This window comes from Salvelinus namaycush, chromosome 42, assembly GCF_016432855.1.
Source record: "Salvelinus namaycush isolate Seneca chromosome 42, SaNama_1.0, whole genome shotgun sequence".
NCBI classification, from domain to species: Eukaryota; Metazoa; Chordata; class Actinopteri; order Salmoniformes; family Salmonidae; genus Salvelinus; species Salvelinus namaycush.
The window spans coordinates 21,675,271-21,688,455 of NC_052348.1; positions in this window are offsets into that span (position 1 = coordinate 21,675,271).

Below are 13,185 nucleotides of genomic sequence, written 5' to 3' on the forward strand. Positions count from 1 at the left end.
GAACTAGAAAAATAACATCCTGAACTATCCCTTTAATTGTGGCTATTTTAATGGCAGATGCACGTCAATTCCAAGTCAATACATTAGTCAACTATGATCTAGTCTAGATGAGTGTAATCTTGTTTGGAGCGATCTTCACAGCATACTGTAGAAGCCAAACCCTAACCCCTGGACAGATGTATAGACACTCATTCTTCTCCGATAAGATGAAGCCACAGCAGGTACAGTGAAAACTCTTTGTCTTACCTTTTCTTGAAAAAACCCCAGTAACTTCTATCAGTTCGTAACAATAACATTGTCTATTTCTGTGATGATGAAACTTCTTTACACTAAGTGTTCTACCTCTTCAGATCCACTAATTATCTCTCCTTTTGTTTTTCTCTCTCCCTCTTTGTCTTAGAACACAGCTCTTCCTGTTATTCAGACAGTAAAGTAACAGAGGACGTGCAGCAAGGAAGGAACCAAACTCCTCCTGATCCCATGAGGTTTCACTTTTCCAGTGATGCATCTGTGAGGAGTGTTACCTGGCTGTTGACCAGCCTGTAGTCTTCCTCAAGTACAGACTCCTAAGGCACAGGGTGGCATGTGTGATCATAGCATGGTTGCTGACACTCTGCCTCCTTGTGTCAAAGGGCGCAACCCGTGGCGGCATCAAATTCAATGCCGGTATCTTCACAGCGGTTCTGCTGTGTCTTCTTACTGACGATGATGAGCAGGTCCGGTCCAGGGGATGGAGGGAAGGAGAGAGAGGGTGAAACAGAGGAGGGAGGTAAACTGATGGAGAAGAGAGCCTTCCGTTCCATCCAGATCCTCCTGCTGACCTTGATGCTGAACTAAAAACGTATTTGATCTCCTTAAATTGCATTGTGACCCCTCTTACTTTTAATTCCAGCGTGTTGGTTAGCTTTACTCAGCACCTCCTCTCCCTCCACAGGGCTTGGAAAACTGCCCTGCGTCTGGGGATAAAGAGAAGGATACCTACACTGTAGGGGAAAGGTTGTCTTGAATTTATCAGGTTATCATTATGTTCCATTCCCTTTAACCATATTGCTCATGCTATTTAGAGGATTTGACATTTGTAATAAGTTGTTTATGGTTAAATTAAACAGTGTGTACAGAAGGGTAAATGGGTTGGTTGATGTATGTGTGAAATTGCCATTAAATTGTTGTTGTATAGCTGTTAATCTCTGTGAAATTAGGGAGACAAATTGTGAGATTTTACGATAACCTCATGCTCACAGTTATATGCTATTCCTGACTGTTTTGCTTGGTTTGACAAATTGTAACCCCCTAATTACTGTATATACCACTATTTTATCTTTCTAAATAATCTTTTAACTTGTTTTACATCTTGGATAGCAGTTGATTCTCTAACTATTGAGTGGTGTTCTATGTTGAAATGTATTGCTGTATGTTTTTAAAAGAAGTGTGGAATAAAGCAAATCTGATTCAACAGTTCAGGTCCTTGTCTGTCCCTCACTTATGATTACACAATGTCAACAAATATGTATACCCCTTCAGTGATGAATGCACATGGCTTGGCTAATTGTTTAACCACTATGAAACATTCTATCCTTTTATCTTTTTTTATTTGGAATTAATCTCAATTGTTGTAGCTTGTGAATAAAAACATAAGATGGAGAAAAATAGATAGTGTTTTAATCTGAATATTGTCAATTAATAAAAATATATGTACACATTCTGATATTTCGTCAATATGACAAAGTGATCATCTCTAGTGCATATATTATCTACAAAGGATTGAAACAGATGATCTTATTCTAGCTTCCTCAGGTTTTTTGAGTGCTTCATTGTGATTCTAACTAGGCTGCACACCTAGTTGACGGTACTCAGCATTTTATATTTATTTTTCAATCAATGTGTACCAGAGTAAAACCAAACATTATTTTACAGTGGTTGTAGAATGGTTATATACATATATGATGAGTAAAGACCGCAGTTAGAGCGAGATAAATACTTTGGGGTATCTTCTTGCTTGTATAACAATCATCCTCTTCCCCGCCCTTTCTCTCTTTCTCTATCTCTCTCTCTCTCCCGCTCTCTCTCTCTCTCTCTACGTCGCTCTCTCTACATCTCTCTCTCTCTTTACCTCTCTCACTCTACCTCTCTCTCTCTCTCTACATCTCTCTCTCTCTACCTCTCTCTCTACCACTGTCATGATTGTTATAAGGAGTGGACCAAGATGCAGCGTGGTATGTTTCCATCCTTTATTTGGGAGAGAAACTAAAAGAACAAAAACAATAAAGCGAACAAACAAAACTTGAAGCTCAGAGTAGTGCTAACAGACCTAGACAAGATCCCACAAAGCACAATGGGAAAATGACTACCTAAATATGATCCACAATCAGAGACAACGATAAACAGCTGCCTCTGATTGGGAACCATACTAGGCCAACATAGAAATATAATTCACCTAAATGACCCACCCTTAATCACACCCCGACCTAACCAACATAGAGAATAAAAGCTCTCTATGGTCAGGGCGTGACAACCTCTCTCTCTACCTCTCTCTCTATGTCTCTTTTCTTAGAGATCTCAAGAATTATAACACATTATAGTTACATACATCGTTGAGATGAATTTATCTACAGTCACTGACACGTCCACAGCTCCTCATCTCTCCCTCATTGATCCGGGTGTACAGGGTGTTCATGTGATAAGTTATATACCCAGGCTAACTGCCTCCAATGTAATCAATATCATCCTGGGTCTCCCAACCAATGTCTTCATCATGTGGCTGATACTGACCGGAGTGGGAGGGGCGATGGCCTCAGAGTTCTTCTCTCTCAACTTGACCGTGTCTGAGGTCCAGTCTGATGTGATCTACAAAGCTGCTGCTTTTTCTATTGGGTTAGTTATCTCTGGTCATCCCCTGTTCCAGTGCTGTATCTGTGTGGAGCGCTACCTGGCGGTGGTCCACCCTGTAGTCTTCCTGTAGTACAAACCCCTGAGATACAGGGTGGGGTGTTGTAGTGTTGTCTGGCTGATGGTTATTGGGTCGTGCTGTCTGTTGTTGTTTGAAAATTTTAAACCAGTGGCAAGCTACTCTGTCGTTGTCCAGTCACTGATATATTTTCTCTGATGTCATTCTGCTGCATCGCAGTACTCTGGGCTCTGAAACGTCCAGGGCCGGGGGATGGGGACAGGGAGGGGACAAACAGCGTTAAGATGAAGGCCTTTAAGATCATTTTGATTATCCTGGTGTATGCTGCGGTGTCTCAACTCCCACTAGTACTGGTGATATCTATTAAAAGTTACATTCCATTTGTGGACTTTTCTTCAGGCTTGTCCATTTCTTTCTGCATCATTGTAATCTCTGGGTTTGTGCAGCCCCTCCTCTACCTCCACAGGGTTGGGAAGCTGTCCTGTATCAGAGGTCTCTAAGACAAAAAGTTTAAATCTCTTCAACCCGTTACTGCTTAACTTCTTATGGCTGCAAGCCCGACGTCGGTACACTTATGACAACAGCCAGCTCAAGTGCAGGGCACAAAATTCAAAATATATATTTTTTTAATATTTAACTTTCACATATTAACAAGTCCAATACAGCAAATGAAGGGTACACATCTTGTAAATCCAGCCAACATGTCAGATTTTTAAAATGTTTTACAGCGAAAACAGCACGTATATTTATGTTAGCTCACCACCAAATACAAAAAAAGGACAGACATTTTTCACAGCACAGGTAGCATGCACAAAGCCAACCTAACTAACCAAGAACCAACCAAACTAACCAACAAACAACTTCATCAGATGACAGTCTTATAACATGTTATACAATAAATCTATGTTTTGTTCGAAAAATGTGTATATTTCAGGTATAAATCATAGTTTACATTGCAGCTACAATCAGAAATTGCACCGAAAGCAGACAGAATAATTACAGACACCAACGTCAAATACCTAATTACTCATCATAAAACATTTCTGAAAAATACATAGTGTACAGCAAATGAAAGACAGGCATCTTGTGATTCCAGCCAATATTTCCGATTTATTAAGTGTTTTACAGCGAAAACACAATATAGCGTTATATTAGCTTACCAAAATAGCCAGAAAGACAAGCCATTTCCCAGCAGTAAAAGTTAGCGATCGTAACAAACCAGTAAAAGATATATAATTTTTGACTAACCTTGATATTCTTTATCAGATGACAGTCCTATAACATCAGGTTATACATACACTTATGTTTTGTTCTAAAATGTGCATATTTAGAGCTGAAATCAGTGGTTATACATGTTGCTATCTTAGCTACTTTTTCCACAACGTCTAAACAGCAACGATATTTTTCTGACACGTTTTCTGACACACATATTCTGACCAAATAGCTATTCATAAACATAACTAAAAAATACATGTTGTATAGGAAATGATAGATCCATTAGTTCTTAATTTAATCGCAGTGTTCGAATTCTAAAAAATAACTTCATTACGACATCCAGCTTCGGTATATCTAGAGTACCCCAAAGTTGGGCGCCGGCGACTAGTTCACATGCATGCCAGATATATGAAATAGCATCATAAAATGTTTCTTACTTTTGCTGATCTTCCATCAGAATGTTGGACAAGGTGTCCTTTGTCAAGAACAATCGTTGTTTGGATTTAGAACGTTCATTTTCCCTCTCGATTTAGCAAGCGTACTAGCCAAGTGGCTCGAAGCTCTCCATGTCAACAAACGGAAGAGAACGGAACACGGCAAAACTCCCGAAAAATTTTCAATAATCTGATGAAACTATATTGAAAAAACATACTTTACGATGATATGGTCACATGTATCAAATAAAATCAAAGCCGGAGATAGTAACGAAAGCTTTTCATAAGGCAAATCCAGGTCCCTCCTCGTGCCTTCCTGAAAACAGGAAATGGGTGACACGTCATTCCAAGAGCTTTTATTGCACTTCAGACAAAGATAAACACTCCATTTCTTCTCTCACCGCCTCTTGACATCCAGGGGAAGGTGTATGACGTGCATGTATACTAATACGTATCATGCCCATTTATAGGCAGGACCTAGAACAGAGCCTCAATTTCAGACTTTCCACTTCCTGGTCAGGAAGTTTGTGCCAAATGAGTTCTGTTTGACTCACAGATATAATTCAAACGGTTTTAGAAACTAGAGAGTGTTTTCTATCCAATAGTAATAATAATATGCATATTGTACGAGCAAGAATTGAGTACGAGGCCGTTTGAAATGGGCACCTTTTATTATTAGAGCTACTCAATACTGCCCCTGCAGCCCAAAGAAGTTAATGCAACCGCTGTGTTAGATTTAAAAAATGCATTTAGTAAAAAGCATCCCATGCAATAATCTGAGACGGCGCTCAGCCATTCTCCGCCATGTTGGAGTCAACAGAAATACGAAATTATGTCATAAATATTCCCTTGCCTTTGATGATCTTTCATCAGAATGCAGTGCCAGGAATCCTAGTTCCATAATACATCGTTGTTTTGTTTTGTAATGTCCATTACTTCTGTCGAATTAGCAACTTTGGCTAGCATGTGTAGTTCACGTGTCCATACAAATTTACACAAATGAACGAAAACTTCAAAAAGGGATATTACAAATCGAATAACCTGGTCAAACTCAGTTGAGAATCAATCTTCAGGATGTTTTCTCATATATATCCAATAACGTCCCAAACGGAGCATTTCTTCATGTCTATATAACCCATGGCAGAGAAGGACATCACATGCCCAGTGTGCGTGGACAAGAACTGGCAATTTGCCTGACCAGTCACTCCAATGACTCTCATCCGGTCCAACATCAAGCTAGACACTTCATTTCACGTTCTACTGCCTGTTGACATCTAGTGGAAAGCGTATGAAGTGCATACAGATCCATAAATATAGGAGAATTGAATAGCGACCCATTTCAGAATTTTTACTTCCTGTTTGGAAGTTTGCCTGCCATATGAGTTCTGTTTTACTCACAGATATACAGTGGGCCAAAAAAGTATTTAGTCAGCCACCGACTTATAGCAGTTTATATCAGCATGACAATGATCCCAAACACACCGCCCGGGCAACGAAGGAGTGGCTTCGTAAGAAGCATTTCAAGGTCCTGGAGTGGCCTAGCCAGTCTCCAGATCTCAACCCCATAGAAAATCTTTGGAGGGAGTTGAAAGTCCGTGTTGCCCAGCAACAGCCCCAAAACATCACTGCTCTAGAGGAGATCTGCATGGAGGAATGGGCCAAAATACCAGCAACAGTGTGTGAAAACCTTGTGAAGACTTACAGAAAACATTTGACCTCTGTCATTGCCAACAAAGGCTATATAACAAAGTATTGAGATAAACTTTTGTTATTGACCAAATACTTATTTTCCACCATAATTTGCAAATAAATTAATAAAAAATCCTACAATGTGATTTTCGGGATTTTTTTTCTCATTTTGTCTGTCATAGTTGAAGTGTACCTATGATGAAAATTACAGTCCTCTCTCATCTTTTTAAGTGGGAGAACTTGCACAATTGGTGGCTGACTAAATATTTTTTTGCCCCACTGTAATTCAAACAGTTTTAGAAATTTCAGGGTGTTTTCTATCCAATAGAAATAATAATATGCATATCATATGATCTAGGACAGAGTACGAGGCCGTTCAAATTGGGCACCAATTCATCCAAAAGTGAAAATGTCGCCTCCTAGCCCTAGGCAAGTCAGTTAAGAACAAATTCTTATTTACAATGACGGCCTACCAAAAGGCAAATGGCCTCCTGCCGTGATGGGGGCCTGGGATTAAAATTAATTCATTAATGTAATATAAATACTGGACAAAACACACATCACAACAAGAGAGACAACACTACGTAAAGAGAGACCTAAGACAACAACAAAGCAAGGCAGCAACACATGACAACACAGCATGGTAGCAAGACAAAATAACAACAACATGATAGTAACATAACATGGTAGCAGCACAAACCATGGTACAAACATTATTGGGCACAGTCAACAGCACAAAGTTCAAGAAGGTAGAGACAACAATAAATCACACAAAGTAGCCACAACTGTCAGAAAGGGTGTCCATGATTTAGTCTTTGAATGAAGAGATTGAATTTAAACTGTCAGTTTGAGTGTTTGTTGCAGCTCGTTCCAGTCGCTAGCTGCAACAAACTGAAAAGAAGAGCGACCCAGGGATGTGTGTGCTTTGGGGACCTTTAACCTGTTTGGGCCGCAGGGGCAGTATTGAGTAGCCAGATAAAAGGTGCCCATTTCAAACGGCCTCGTACTCAATTCTTGCTCGTACAATATGCATATTATTATTACTATTGGATAGAAAACACTCTCTAGTTTCTAAAACCGTTTGAATTATATCTGTGAGTCAAACAGAACTCATTTGGCACAAACTTCCTGACCAGGAAGTGGAAAGTCTGAAATCGAGGCTCTGTTCTACTTCCTGCCTATAAATGGGCATGATACGTATTAGTATACATGCACTTCATACGTCTTCCACTAGATGTCGACAGGCAGTGAGAGAAGAAATGGAGTGTATAACTTGATCTGGGGTCGAATAAAATCTCTTGGCATGACGTGTCACCAGTTTCCTGTTTTCTGGAGAGCGCGAGAAGGGACCTGGTATTGCCTTCTGAAAAGCTGTCGTTATAGACGACTAACATCTCCGGCTTTGATTTTATTTGATAAATGTGACAATATCATCGTAAAGTATGTTTTTTCAATATAGTTTTATTAGATTATTGAAATTTATTCGGGACGTTAGGCGTGTTGCGTTGTGTGCCTTTGTTCAGGAAGGAGAGCTTCGCGCTACTTTGCTAGCTTTCCGTGCTAATTGACTGGAGAAGAGGACATTCTAAAACCAAACAACGATTTTTCTGGACAAAGGACCCCTTGTACAACATTCTGATGGAAGATCATCAAAAGTAGGACCCATTTTATGATGCTATTTCATATATCTGTCGAACATGTGAAATAGTAGTTTGCGCCCAGATTTTGGGCACGCTCTCGCTATAACTAAGCTGGATGTCGTAATGAAGTTATTTTTAGAATTCTAACACGGCGATTGCATTAACCTCTAACGAGTCACCCTCCCGGATCCGGGATCCTCCTCATCAAAAAAGCTGACTAGCATAGCCTAGCCTAGCGCCACAGGGATATCATATAATATAATTTCATGATATCACAAGTCCAATACAGCAAATGAAGGATAAACAGCTTGTAAATCCAGCCATCATTTCCGATTTTTTAAATGTTTTACAGCGAAAACACAATATGTATTTCTATTAGCTAACCACAATAGCCAAAGACTCAACCGCATATTTTCACTATGTGTCTACCGTATAGGTAGCTATCACAAAACCGACCAAATAGAGATATAATTAGTCACTGACCAAGAAACAACTTCATCAGATCACAGTCTTATAACATGTTATACAATACACTTATGTTTTGTTCGAAAATGTGCATATTTGAGGAATAAATCATAGTTTTACATTGCAGCTACCATCAAAATTATCACCAAAGCAGCCAGAATAATTACAAAGAGCAACGTGAAATACCTAAATACTCATCATAAAACATTTATGAAAAATACATGGTGTATAGCAAATGAAAGATAAACATCTTGTGAATCCAGCCAATATTTCAGATTTTTTAAGTGTTTTACAGCGAAAACACAATATAGCAATATATTAGCGTACCACAATAGTCTAACACACAACCGCATTTATTCACCGCATAGATAACATTCGCAAAAACCAGCAAAAGATATAAAATTAATCACTAACCTTGACCAACTTCATCAGATGACAGTCTTATAATATCAGGTTATACAATACACTTATGTTTTGTTCGAAAATGTACATATTTAGAGCTGCAAACCATGGTTATACATTGTGAATACGTAGCATCGATTCACCAGAATGTCAGGAGCTATCTTGGACACTCACCTAATCTGACCAAATAACTCATCATAAACTTTACATACAAATACTTGTGGTATGGCAAATGAAAGATACACTGGTTCTTAATGCAACCGCTGTGTTAGATTTTTTAAAATAACTTTACCATAACGTACAGCTTGCGTTATTGCGAGACAGCGCCTGGCAAAACGGCAGAGAATAGGAACCAACATTTTCCACAGAAATACGAAATAACATCATAAATTGTTCTTACTTTTGCTGAGCTTCCATCAGAATCTTGTACAAGGAGTCCTTGGTCCAGAATGAATCGTTGTTTGGTTTTAGAATGTCCTTTTCTCCTGTCGAATTTGCTCCACAAGGCTAGCCAATGTTGATGACGTTCCCAGTTTCTCTCGACGCAAAGAATGGAAAACTCCAAAAGACCCAATAAACGTTGAATAAACTGATAGAACTTTACGATGTTATTAACACATGTATCAAATAAAACCAGAGCCGGAGATATTAGCCGTGTATACCGAACGCTTATCATAAGACAATATGGAGGTGCTTCCCGCGCCTAGGTAGAAAAAGGAAAATCTGGACACGTCATTCCAAGAGCTCTTGTTCGACCTCAGATCAAGCTAGACACCCCATTCCACCTTCCACTGCCTGTTGACATCTAGTGGAAGGCGTATGAAGTGCATGCATATCGATAAATATTAGGCAATTGAATAGGCAGGCCCTGGAACAGAGCATCGTTTTCAGATTGTTCACTTCCTGTCAAGTTTGCCTCAAAATTAGTTCTGTTTTACTCACAGATATAATTCAAACAGTTTTAGAAACTTGAGAGTGTTTTCTATCCAATAGTAATAATAATATGCATATTGTACGATCTAGAATAGAGTACGAGGCAGTTTAATTTGGAACGATTTTTTCCAAAGTGGAAACAGCGCCCCCATATTGACAAAAAGTGAATACTGTTGTCGTGTCTTTGGCTATGCCGGATTAAGTGTTATGACATGCTATTCTATGAAATACTTTCTCCGTAATTAACTTCTGTGCGCTACGGAGACCGGTACCAGGTTTAAATTCGACAACATACGGTGATCGCCACATAAAGTCATATTAAACATTCCTGAAAATACAAGTGTCTCACATGCTTCAAAAGCCTAGAATCTTGCTAATCCAACTGCGTTGTCAGATTTAAAAAAGGATTTACTGCAAAAGAATACGATGCGATTATCTGAGCACAGAGCCCCATACCAAAATACTATTTCAACCAGCACAGGCGTAACAAAATCACAGATTGCAATGAAATAAATTGTTTACCTTTGAAGATCTTGCTCTGTTTGCAATCCCAAGGCTCATTGTTACACAATGAATGGTCTTTTGTTTGGTTAAATACATTTTTATAGCCTAACACGAAACATTTTGTGAACGCTTATCTCGTTGAATTTCGTGTCATTCAATTTTTAACTAAACATTCACGTAAATACACAGACTAAACCTGACTTTATCCAGTCATGTTTGATTTCATTGCAATCAACTGTTTGTTTGTAACACAACCAAACTTGATGGCTCATTTCGCGGGACGTATTGACCCAAAGAAACCGATTGGAAGACAACAAGTAACGACCTCATTGTGCACCAATTATATGACCGCTGTTTCGTTGATTGACTGTATTTTAACCCAATGACCACTGATCGTCTTGAAATCTAGCTGGGTAGATAGCCAATGAGCAGAGGTAAACGGCAATATGTAATGTTTCTGTGTTGGAAGACCAACACATGTAGTAAACTCCGGCGTAAAGACGGTCATTCGCCATTGAAGAGTCATACTGGAAGGAGCCAAGCTTGTTACGCATAGCACTATTTCGGAAATACGCATCTTCAACTGTTTATATATCGAACATCATGGCGAATAAGTCAGGGAAAGCTAAATCTAAGACTAGATATACGAATGTAGAAAAAATTATAGAGGAAATTGATCGTGAAAGTGAAACATATGCTTTTGGAAGACGACTCAGTTAGCGACCATGACTCAAATGGAAGCATATGTTTTGAACAGAAAGGACATTGTTTTGGACTGGTAAGTTCTTCTCATGCTAATGCCGTTGTTTGAAATTAATAATATAAAATATTATTTGTGATTGTTTTTACATTTTATTTGCAATATATAAAAATGTAACGAAATGTGTAAAGTACACATGGGGCTCCACCCCACCCCCACATGAAATAGCCTATTTGAGGCAGGCCCACAACAATGGCCAAAGTTAAATGGAACAGCACTTTATGTTCCCTGTACTATATATATTTGTTTATAATACCTGTTGATACAGGGCTCATATGTGAAACTATTCTAACTGAACATTTTCTTTCACAGTGACACTGACTCCGAATGGGAGCCCCCAGTGCCAACGTGTCCATCCCCCTCTGAAGCTGGTTCATCCAGCTGGACCCCTGCTGTCTCTGGCTCCACACCTCCCGGGCCATCTAGAGGTAAACTGTTCATATTTACTCTTGAGGTGCTGTCCTGTTGCACCCTCTACAACCACTGTGATTATTAGTGTCTGACCCTGCTGGTCATCTATGAACGTTTGAAAATCTGTTCTGTTATAATCTCCACCCGGCACAGCCAGTAGAGGACTGTCCACCCCTCATAGCATGGTTCCTCTCTAGGTTTCTTCCTAGGTTTTGGCCTTTCTAGGTGCTTCTGCACCTGCATTGCTTGCTGTTTGGGGTTTTAGGCTGGGTTTCTGTCCAGCACTTTGAGATATTAGCTGATGTACGAAGGGCTTTATAAATAGATTTGATTTGATAGAGGACTGAGGGTCTTCCAAATATTGAAAGTGTTTAAATAGTTACCCATGTCATTTTGGCCACTTGGGTACATTTGGGCTACTTGTGTGGGACACCTGGGTGACTTCATGATAAATGTCATGTAGCACACTCATTTTGGAAGTTATCATTCTGAAACTTTGCACAAGTACTGTTGCCCTCTTATGTTTTTTCACTGAAATTGTCCCCATATTCATATCTGATTGTTTGTTTTATCTTGTTCATTTTAAAGATGATGATACAACAATTAAAAAGAAATAATGTATGGTTTTTTCATTGTATTATCTAAACCAGATCTGTTGTGTTATATTCTCCTACATTCAATTCACATTTACACAGACTTCACAGACTTTTCTTTCAAATGGTACGAAGAATATGCATATCCTTGCTTCTGGGCCTGAGCTAGAGGCAGTTAGATTTGGGTATGTCTTCAAGCATAAATTGAAAGAAGGGGGGGGTAGCTGTAAGAGGTTTTTATATTACCTGATTGAGCTAATCATGTAAATGTAATTAACTAGAGAGGAAGGCACCACGAAATAATATTTATAGAGCTGTTATCTTCCAAATAAACTCTTAAAGACATAGTAATATTTTACATCAATTGCAGTCAATATTAATTGTCACCTTATTTCAGTCTCATCTGAAAGTTGTAAATTCTTGGTTATCTTCACGAACCCTGGCTAACAAGTTGAATCAGCAATACAAAATTGGGTTTAATTATTTATTTACTAAATACCTAACCAATCACACAGATTTAGATATACACAGAATGAATCATACCTTGATTACAAATTACGTCATAAAGGAAAACGTCCCTAGTGGGCAGAACAGATATGACAGCTTGTTACACAAAAGAAAAGGGGCTGGGTTTGAGTGAAAGAGCGGGAAGACTGAGGAACAAAGGGCGAAGCTGTGCTATCGTAAATACAATATCTTATGCATTCTAAATTACCGCCCATTTGGAAAAGGAAAATGCAATGAATATTTACTCTGAGCTGCGCTTCGGTAAGTTGGTGGTAGATGGAAGGCCGTGTTGCCCAACCGGGTCCTTTGTCCTTTGAAGAATGTCTCTGCTGCTGCTGCTGGGTGGTAGACGGGATACTCTGTCTGTCCTAATTTACGTTTGCAGCTGCTGTTGCTAACTCAACGTCTAGGAGGTATCACTTCTATAGTGAATAAGAGTTCAAAGTTCATACCATTCGCAACCAAAGCTCATGCTGAGGTTGGCTTAGTTCTGTATTTGACATGTTATCTGAACCATTCTGACATCGGACCGTCGTCCTCACATCCTCGGAACAGGAAGTTACATTTTTGTCAATGGCTTATATAGTGGAGGGAGAAGGGTGTGTCTGAAAAGTTTATAACCCATGCCTCTTCACAGGGGCGGGCCACTAGTTGAGCAGAGCCCTAAACTTATGAAAACCCAAATCTCTCATTTGGAAGCTAAAATTACATTTAATCTCTTCACAAA